Genomic DNA, 8,698 nt, shown 5'->3' on the forward strand with positions numbered 1-8,698 from the left:
TGGTATGGTATGGTATGGTATGGTATGGTATGGTATGGTAAGTCAAGTCAGATTAATTTATAGAGCACATTTAAAACAGAAACTGTTACCAAAGTACTTTATGTATGTGTATATATATATATATATATATATATGTAGGGCAGCACGGTGGCGCAACTGGTAGAGCTGCTGCCTCTCAGCGAGCAGGTCCTTGGTTCAAACCCCGGTCCAGGGGCCTTTCTGGGTGGAGTTTGCATGTTCTCTCCGTGCATGCGTGGGTTTTCTCCAGGTGCTCCGGTTTCCTCCCACAGACCAAAAACATGCATGTTAGGCTGATTGGTAACTCTAAATTGTCCCTAGGTGTGAATGAGAGAGTGAATGGTTGTTTGTCTCGTTTGTCTCTATGTGTCCCTGTGATGGACTTGCGACCCGTCCAGGGTGTACCCCGCCCCTCGCACAGTGATTGCTGGACATGGGCACCGGCGACCCCCGTGACCCAAAATGGAATAAGCGGGTAAAGAAAATGGATGGATGGATATTCATACATATATAGCAGGAAGCATTATGTCAAAACTTTTTGTTTTACATATTAAAGAGAGTGGGTAGAAGTATATCAAATTTCCCACTCCTTAACCACTTACTTAATCTTACATTCATTACATGTATAATCCATACATACAGTATAACAACTAAACCCATATTTATCCATCAGTGTAGTATCTATTTAAGTTAACTACAGTAGACGAACAATTATTATTCCTTTAACTTCACAAAAAATAAAAGCATCAATAACAAATAACAAAAAAACAACAACAATAATTGAATAATAATATTATATGTTATATCCAGCAATAATCATGTGTTTATTTGATAATTTGAACAGTTTTATGTTTGTACATTGTTTAAGTTTAATATTCAAATTATTCCACAGTTTGACTCCACTCACTGATACACAAAAGTTTTTTCTAGTCCTTGTGAATTTGCATATTTTAAACTGTGATTCCCCCTTAACGTATGAATTTGCTCCTTAATTTTAAACAAGTTTTGAATGTTTTCTGGTAATTTTTTTTTTTTTTTTTTTTTGCTTTGTAAAGAATTAGAGCTGTCTCTAGTTTCACTATGTCAACGAACTTTAATAATTTAGATTTTACAAATAGTATATTAGTGCTTTCTAAATATCCCACCTTGTTGATTATTCTTATTGCTCTTTTTTGTAGTATTGTTAATGCCTGTAGTGTAGTTTTGTAATTATTGCATCAGATTTCTGCACAATAACTTAAATAAGGTAAGATTAGTGAATAGTAGAGTACATGTGATGCTTTTTGTTCTATGACCGACTTGGCTTTGTTTAAGAGGGCGATATTTCTTGAGACTTTACTTTGAACATATTTGATGTGTGGTTTCCAGTTGAGTTTATCTTCACTATTGACACCAAGAAATTTGTTTTCATGAACTCTTTTGGGCGGCTGTGGCTGAGTGGTTAGAGAAGTCGTCCTCCAATGCAAGAGTTGTGGGTTCGAACCCCACAGCAGTCACATGCTGAAGTGTCCCTGGGCAAGACACTGAACCCCTCATAGCCTCTGATGTGTGTCCCATCAGTGTTTGAATGTGATAAAGCTCTGATTAGTCTCTTTAGAATAATTGTTCAATTAGCTTTGTAGAGATCTAGTAGAGTGCTGTGTGAATGGGTAAATGAGGCACAGATTGTTGTATAAAGCGCTTTGAATGTCTCAACAAGATAGAAAGGCGCTATATAAGTACAGTCCATTTACCATTTAACTCTTTCAATATTCAGCCCATCTATTTGCATTTGAATTTCTGTATGTGATTGACAGTTCCCAAATAACATTATTTTTGTTTTGTTTAGTTCAAGGACAGCTTATTTTCATCAAACCACATTTTAAGTCTATTCAATTCATTATTTACATCCTTTAACAATTGTTCCATGTCATCTCCAACACAAAAAAATGTGTATCATCAGCAAATAGTATACTTTTAATTATTTCAGGTACAATATATAGATCATTTACATAAATTATAAACAGTTTGGCACCCAGGACTGACCCCTGAGGAACCCCACAAACAATGTCCAAACATCCAGAACAAACATCTCCCAGCTTCACATACTGATGTCTGCCTTTCAAATAATTTTGAACCCAATCTAGTGCTACCCCCCTTATCTGATAGTGTTCAAGTTTTTTTAGTAATAAATCGTGATTGACTGTGTCCCATGTCTTCTTGATGTCCAAAAACACTCCAACAGCATTTTTCTTGTTATCCATCGCAGTAGTTATCTCCTCTACAGTTTCCTTACATTGTTGATCTTCCTGATCTGAAGCCGCACTGACTTTCACTGATTAATTTATGTTTATCTAAGAATGTTTCCAGTCTGTTATTAAATCATTTTTCTAATATTTTAGAGAACTGTGGCAGCAGAGAGACAGGTCGATAGTTAGTGAAGAAATGTTTGTTCCCATTTTTGTATAACGGCAATATTTTAGCTATTTTCATTTTACTTGGGAGTGAACCAGTTTGAAATGACAAGTTACTAATATATGTAAATGGTTTAGAAATCTCCTCAATGACATGCTTTACTAGTTTCATATCAATCCCATGTAAGTTAGTAGACTGTTTATTATTACATTTATTTACAATGTCGACTATTTCTATTTCAGTCACAGCACTGAGGAACAGTGAGTTGGGGTTCCTGTTTATTATTTTATTTAAATTTGGTTCAGTATGTGGCAGCTCAGGGATCATTTTAGATAAATCAGGTCCAATGTTTACAAAAAATTGATTAAAACTGTTAGCTATTTCATTTATATTATAGTTTTCCATATCTTTATCAATAAAATAATTTGGATGATCCTGTTTATTTATACTTTTTTTATAATACTGTTAAGATATTCCATATTGCTTTAATATTATGTTTATTTTCATCCAGTTTTTGTTGTAATATTCTTTTTTGCTAAACCTAATGTTCAGTTTCTTTTTATATATTTTATATTTAGATCCCGCTCCCTTAGTTCTTAATCTTATAAAGTTGCTATATAATGTATTTTTCTTTTTACAGGCATTTTGCAGTCCTGATGTGATACAAAGACAAATATAATATTTATTCTGTTTATTATACATCTTGATTGGACAATATGTATTATATAATTCCATAAATACATCAAGAAATGTCTCATATGCGCCATTTATGTCTTTTTGTTCATAGATAGTATCCCAGTTTTGCGCCATCAAGTCACTTTTTAAATCTTTTATTGATTCTTCTGTTTCACTCTTCTATATAACTTTTAGTTTTCTGATTTACTAGTATTATAATATCTGTCATATATTGTAAATACAGGTAAGTGATCACTGATATCACTGACTAATAGTCCTATTGATTTATTTATAATATCATTTGTGAAGATGTTATCAATCAGAGTGGTCGAATAGGCTGTAATTCTGCTGGCTCTGGTCATTTTTGGAAAGAGAGTTAAACTTTGCATTGTGTTAATAAAATTCTCTGTAGACTTATGATTACTGGGGTTGAGTACATCTATGTTAAAGTCACCACAAATAAATAGAACTTTGTTAGTTTTCCCGGTAAACGATCTCTCCATCCAGTTATTGAAATTATCTAAATTGGACCCAGTTGTTCTGTAAATGCAACTTATATTTCTATTGTTATACATTCAAGCATGTTATCAACCACCAAAGTTATTTCTTCCAATACTCTGAAATTCAATGTTTTTTCAACATATAGGGCAACTCCACCACCACCTTTATTTTTTCTGTTTACATTATTATTATATACATTATTTTTGGCTTGTCCGTTGTATTTCTCCTTGGTAACGGGTGACAGGCCTCAATGTCCCTGCTGTCCAGGGCAATGCCTTTGGAGTGCAGGAAGGCAGCAACCTGTTGCTCCGTCAAAGCAGCGTCCAACTCTGCGGTGCCAGCGGTGTCTCCCATACTGTCACCGCTCACAGCCCAGGCGTAAGACCGGGGTTTGATGGATAGCCCAGTGATGATGACGTCATTTATTCTCGTGTATTGCTCCAACTCCGCAACTCGGTTTTCAGAATAACCGAGTCTCTTATCTTTTTCAGTGTTTTGAATTTTCAAACGCTTTACCTCCTTAACCAGATCCAAGGTGTTATTTTGTTGCAGCCTCATTGCTGAAACTTCTGTTGTGAGGAAGTCCAGCGACTTTTTGATTTCATCCACTTCATCAGCTGTCAGTGTTTTTTTCAGACCCATACTGCTCACTTCTGCCCAGGTTAACTCCAAAGGTGAAATCTCAAGTTGTGGACGCTCACTGACTGTGGTTTGTTTGTTAAGAAGTCCGGGACCCAGTTGCAAATGGAGGCGCTTAGTCCTAGTGTGAATAGTTTTTTCATCAAAGTTTGGGGGAATCATGGTGTTGAGGCAGACGTGAAGTCCACAAAGAGCATACGGACATAAGAGTCCTTCTGCTCCAGGTGTGTAAGAGCAGTGTGGACCACAGAGGAGATGGCATCTTCTGTTGCTCGATTCTTACGATATGCATACTGATGAGGGTCCTCGTTGATGTTGATGGTTGTTTTGATGTGAGTCATGACCAGTTTTTCGAAGCATTTAGCGACTATCGGGGTGAGGGCTACTGGCCAATAGTCATTCAGACCAGTCACTGCAGAGCTTTTATGAACTGGGATGATTGTGGTGGTCTTCAGGCAAGTGGGAACTGTTGCCAGGGTGAGGGAGGAGTTAAAGATGCCTGCCAGCACCTCGCAGAGTTGATCAGCACAGTCTCTCAGCACCCTCCCCAGTATGTTGTCTGGGCCAGTGGCTTTGTGAGGATTAATCCTCCTGAAGGTCCTCCTTACTTCTGCTGAGGTCACGCTGAGGAACTCCTCTTCTAATGGTGAGGTGAGTCTGATGCTGGGTGGTCTTACTGGGTGTTCAAAGTGGGTATAGAACCTGTTAAGAGCATCAGGCACTGGCAGTCATGGGTCCCTAGGACATTGTGCACCTCTGCTTTTATAGTAGCTCTGAATACAAGTTAGGGATTGCACAAGGTTAAATCTTTTTTAAGACTTTTTAAGGTTCTGTATAAATATTCAATTCAATTGAAAATATTTTATTAATCCCAAAGGGAAATTAAATGTTGTCGTTGTCATCATCCTGGTTTCATTAGAGTTGTTATAGATGCTGATGGCTGGTTCATAGCAATGAGTCAAAACATCAACAGTATTATTAGTCATTTTTAACTCGTTAAAAATGACTGAAAGGTAAAGCAAAATAATGTCATTCATCCATCCATGTGAAAGTTACCTGACATGCATCATCCTTCAATTGTCAATTAAGAGCCTGGTATTTCTTGCAGTTATATCTTATGGAGTGGTGGCGCAGAGATTAGAGATGTGCCTGTGATCAGAAGGTCGCCGATTCAATTTCCCGAACCAACAGCATCAAAATGTGGGTGGAAATGGTGAAGCGCCGCCACCTGCCTCCACCCTCATTTGCAACACTCTGGGCGATTGAGCAAGGCCCTTAACCCCCATCAACTGCTCCCAGAACAGGTCTCTCTTATGAGTCCTCAGAACTCAATGAGACTACCTGTATAAATAAAGGTTGAATAAAAGATAAATGAATAAATATCTGCTAGTGCTCAGATTACACAAAAGAGATGACTCTTAGCTACTACCAATATTTACTCCATCCATCCATCCATCCATCCATTATCTTTACCCGCTTATTCCATTTTGGGTCACGGGTTCGCTGGTGCCCATGTCCAGCAATCACTGTGCGACGGGCGGGGTACACCCTGGATGGGTCGCAAGTCCGTCACAGGGCCACATAGAGACAAACGAGACAAACAAACATTCACTCTCTCACTCACACCAAGGGTCAATTTAGAGTTACCAATCAGCCTAACATGCATGTTTTTGGTCTGTGGGAGGAAACCGGAGTACCCGGAGAAAACCCATTCATGCACGGAGAGAACATGCAAACTCCACCCAGAAAGGCCCCTGGACTGGGGTTTGAACCAAGGACCTGCTCACTGAGAGGCAGCAGCTCTACCAGTTGCGCCACCGTGCTGCCCCCAATATTTACTCATTCTCTGTAAAGTTGGCTGCGGTGTTTTTTGTTTTCTAAGGACAGCTGAATGTGGTGGCTATCTTGAATCAGATTGACTCCAAAAGTTATACAGTTGTATATCTGATTACTTTCAAAGTAAATAAATAAATAAATAAGTAATTTGATAAAGTTGTGAAAAAAACAGGGTCAACTAAAGAGTTTCAATAGAGGTTTGAAGCAAAGCTCGTCCTTTACATGAGGTGGTGGTCACAGCTAAACACCACTGACCACACGTTCTGTGTTGGAAATGCCTGACTACTACCTCGCCTGATTGTTGTCAAATGGTGTTTAGAGGAATTAAAATGCAAATTTATACAAAGGGAAGGACTGAGTGAAAGAAAAAACAAAAGAACTGTAGCAAAGGAAGGTAAAAGTATAAAACTGGGAGTATACTGGGAAGTATTAGTAAACAGTATAATGAACAGACTAAAGGCGAGCTGGGAATGCAAGTATACTGCAAGAGGTGATTAATGAGATAAGTTAATGAGCAGATAAAGAATAAGTGTGGATAATAAACTGAGAGTGAGGCTGATTATAGCAAATTGAACAGAAAGGAGCTAAGTAGCAAAAATCAGAATCAGAATAAACTTTATTATCATTGCACTGAGATACAACGAGAACATGTACGTACAGTCGTCCAAAAGATGGGCAGAGTGCACAAAGCTGCTACTATAAAAAGTGCGGCCCTCTTATTCTTATTGAGAATAATATTTTGCTTGGATGAAAAAAGGGAAGAAAACATGAGGAGAGACAGTATAATAAAAGATCTCTCACGCCGTGTCCTAGACAGTGTAAGAGTCCCACTGCCTGTAGCTCCTCCTCCAAGATGGCCGCTGATTACCACCAGCTGTCGTCCATCCACCTAAGAGGCTCCTCTACTATTTAAGGCTGCAGTCCAATGTGACTCTTCGCCGGAGCATTGTACCCATTTCGTCATCCTGCTTCCTCGATTCCTGTCCTGTTCTGAAAATCCCGTGTCTCTGGTCCCTGCTCTCTGTGCCTCGCCTTCCAGCCACACGCCTGTCCAACCTGCCTTGCCTATACAACCTGGTCTCTCTTGTCTGGCATCTTCTGGGGGATTTCATCCGTGTTTAACACCTGCGCTCCCATCTGTAAGAGAAACACAAGCAAACATTCACTGTGTGCAATCCTACAAGTGGACCTTCACTGAACCAACTCTCTTCCTCAGGATCTTCCAAAGAGATGACCACCTGTATAGCACTGTAAATAATAAACACTGTTATCTTTTTCTAAACTGTATCTTGTCCTTTCTGGTCTCGTACAACTCTGGGTTCCCCGCGTTATGACAGGCAGGGCACGATTTGAGACATCAAAAAAACCTACCACAGCAAAGCAACATAAACAGACATTATACGTGTACATATAGGCTGGTGAAGACATTGAATTTTTAAGGGAAAGTTGTAGCATAGTCCAGAGCTGTCCCATAGGTAGGAATCGTTGAGCTTACAACCTTTTTTTCTGAGCCAGTTTGGCCTTGGTTGTTCTCAGGCTGTTTCTGTGAGTAGCAAGTGGGCCATCTAGTCTAAAACATTTGATTGTTGTACGTGATGATTGATTGTTATGGATGGGTGTGCTCTGTTTGCATGTGTTAAAAGTCTACTTCTGAGCTTCCGACAGGAGGTTGTCTTGAAACACAGTGCTGAAGGTTACCTATGGGACAGATCTGGTTGGCAGGTCATAGACTGAGGAAGTCCTCTGGATGGGAGACAAAACATTTCTGACTTGAAGAAACTGGTCCAAATGACACAATTTAACCTTTTTTGTTGTTAACTCATGCAGTAGTTAACCTCAAAACCAACATGTGACAGTTTCTGTATTTCAGACACTGGTTTACATTACAGTGACGCGTCTGTCCCACCTCTCATGCTGCCGCTCTGTCTGCATAAAGCAGAAGTACTGTAGATAAGTGCTGACTCCAGAATGCATACAGAGACTTTACCAGGGCTGGGGAAAGGCCCAACATGCAACTGATTAACTTTTTATGACACTCTCTGTCTCATATACCATGTATTCAATTATTTATTCCTGGTTGATGTATGCAGTCTCAGCATGCTTTCTTCCAAGTTAAAATATCAAATCCTCTTACAGTCTGGGTGGATCTAAGGTTCTAACGTGTCTATTTGTTGAAATGATGGCACAGTATAGATTTTTTTCCCCTTTAAAACGTTAAAAAATAAAAGTATGCACTGTCTCATGTAAAATGACAAGATGTCACGTTTAGGCTGGGTGTTGTGTATAACTCTCAGCTACTACATCAGATTTTAGCTGTGAAAGTGACAAGTTTTTTTTTTTTAAGTGTAAAATTTCATCCAGTGTTGAATGAGATGATTTGCTAACAAACAGGGTTTACTCTCACAACTAATGCCAGGATTTCACACAAGTTGCACTTAAGTATGTCTGACATCCAACAGTGACTCATGCAAAATCACCGAGTTCTGAATCTATCAAAATCAGTCTCCATGTGTTTTTCAATAAGAAAACTTGATTTAAAAGTAAAATTTAATGCTCATTTACAAAATGAAAAAAATCACTCTTTTGCAAGATTCAAATACCTTTGTTATGTGCTAGATCCTCAGCTTAAATTTGA

Source organism: Nematolebias whitei, chromosome 18, assembly GCF_014905685.2.
Source record: "Nematolebias whitei isolate Nwh7 chromosome 18, NemWhi1, whole genome shotgun sequence".
In the NCBI taxonomy this organism is placed as follows: domain Eukaryota; kingdom Metazoa; phylum Chordata; class Actinopteri; order Cyprinodontiformes; family Rivulidae; genus Nematolebias; species Nematolebias whitei.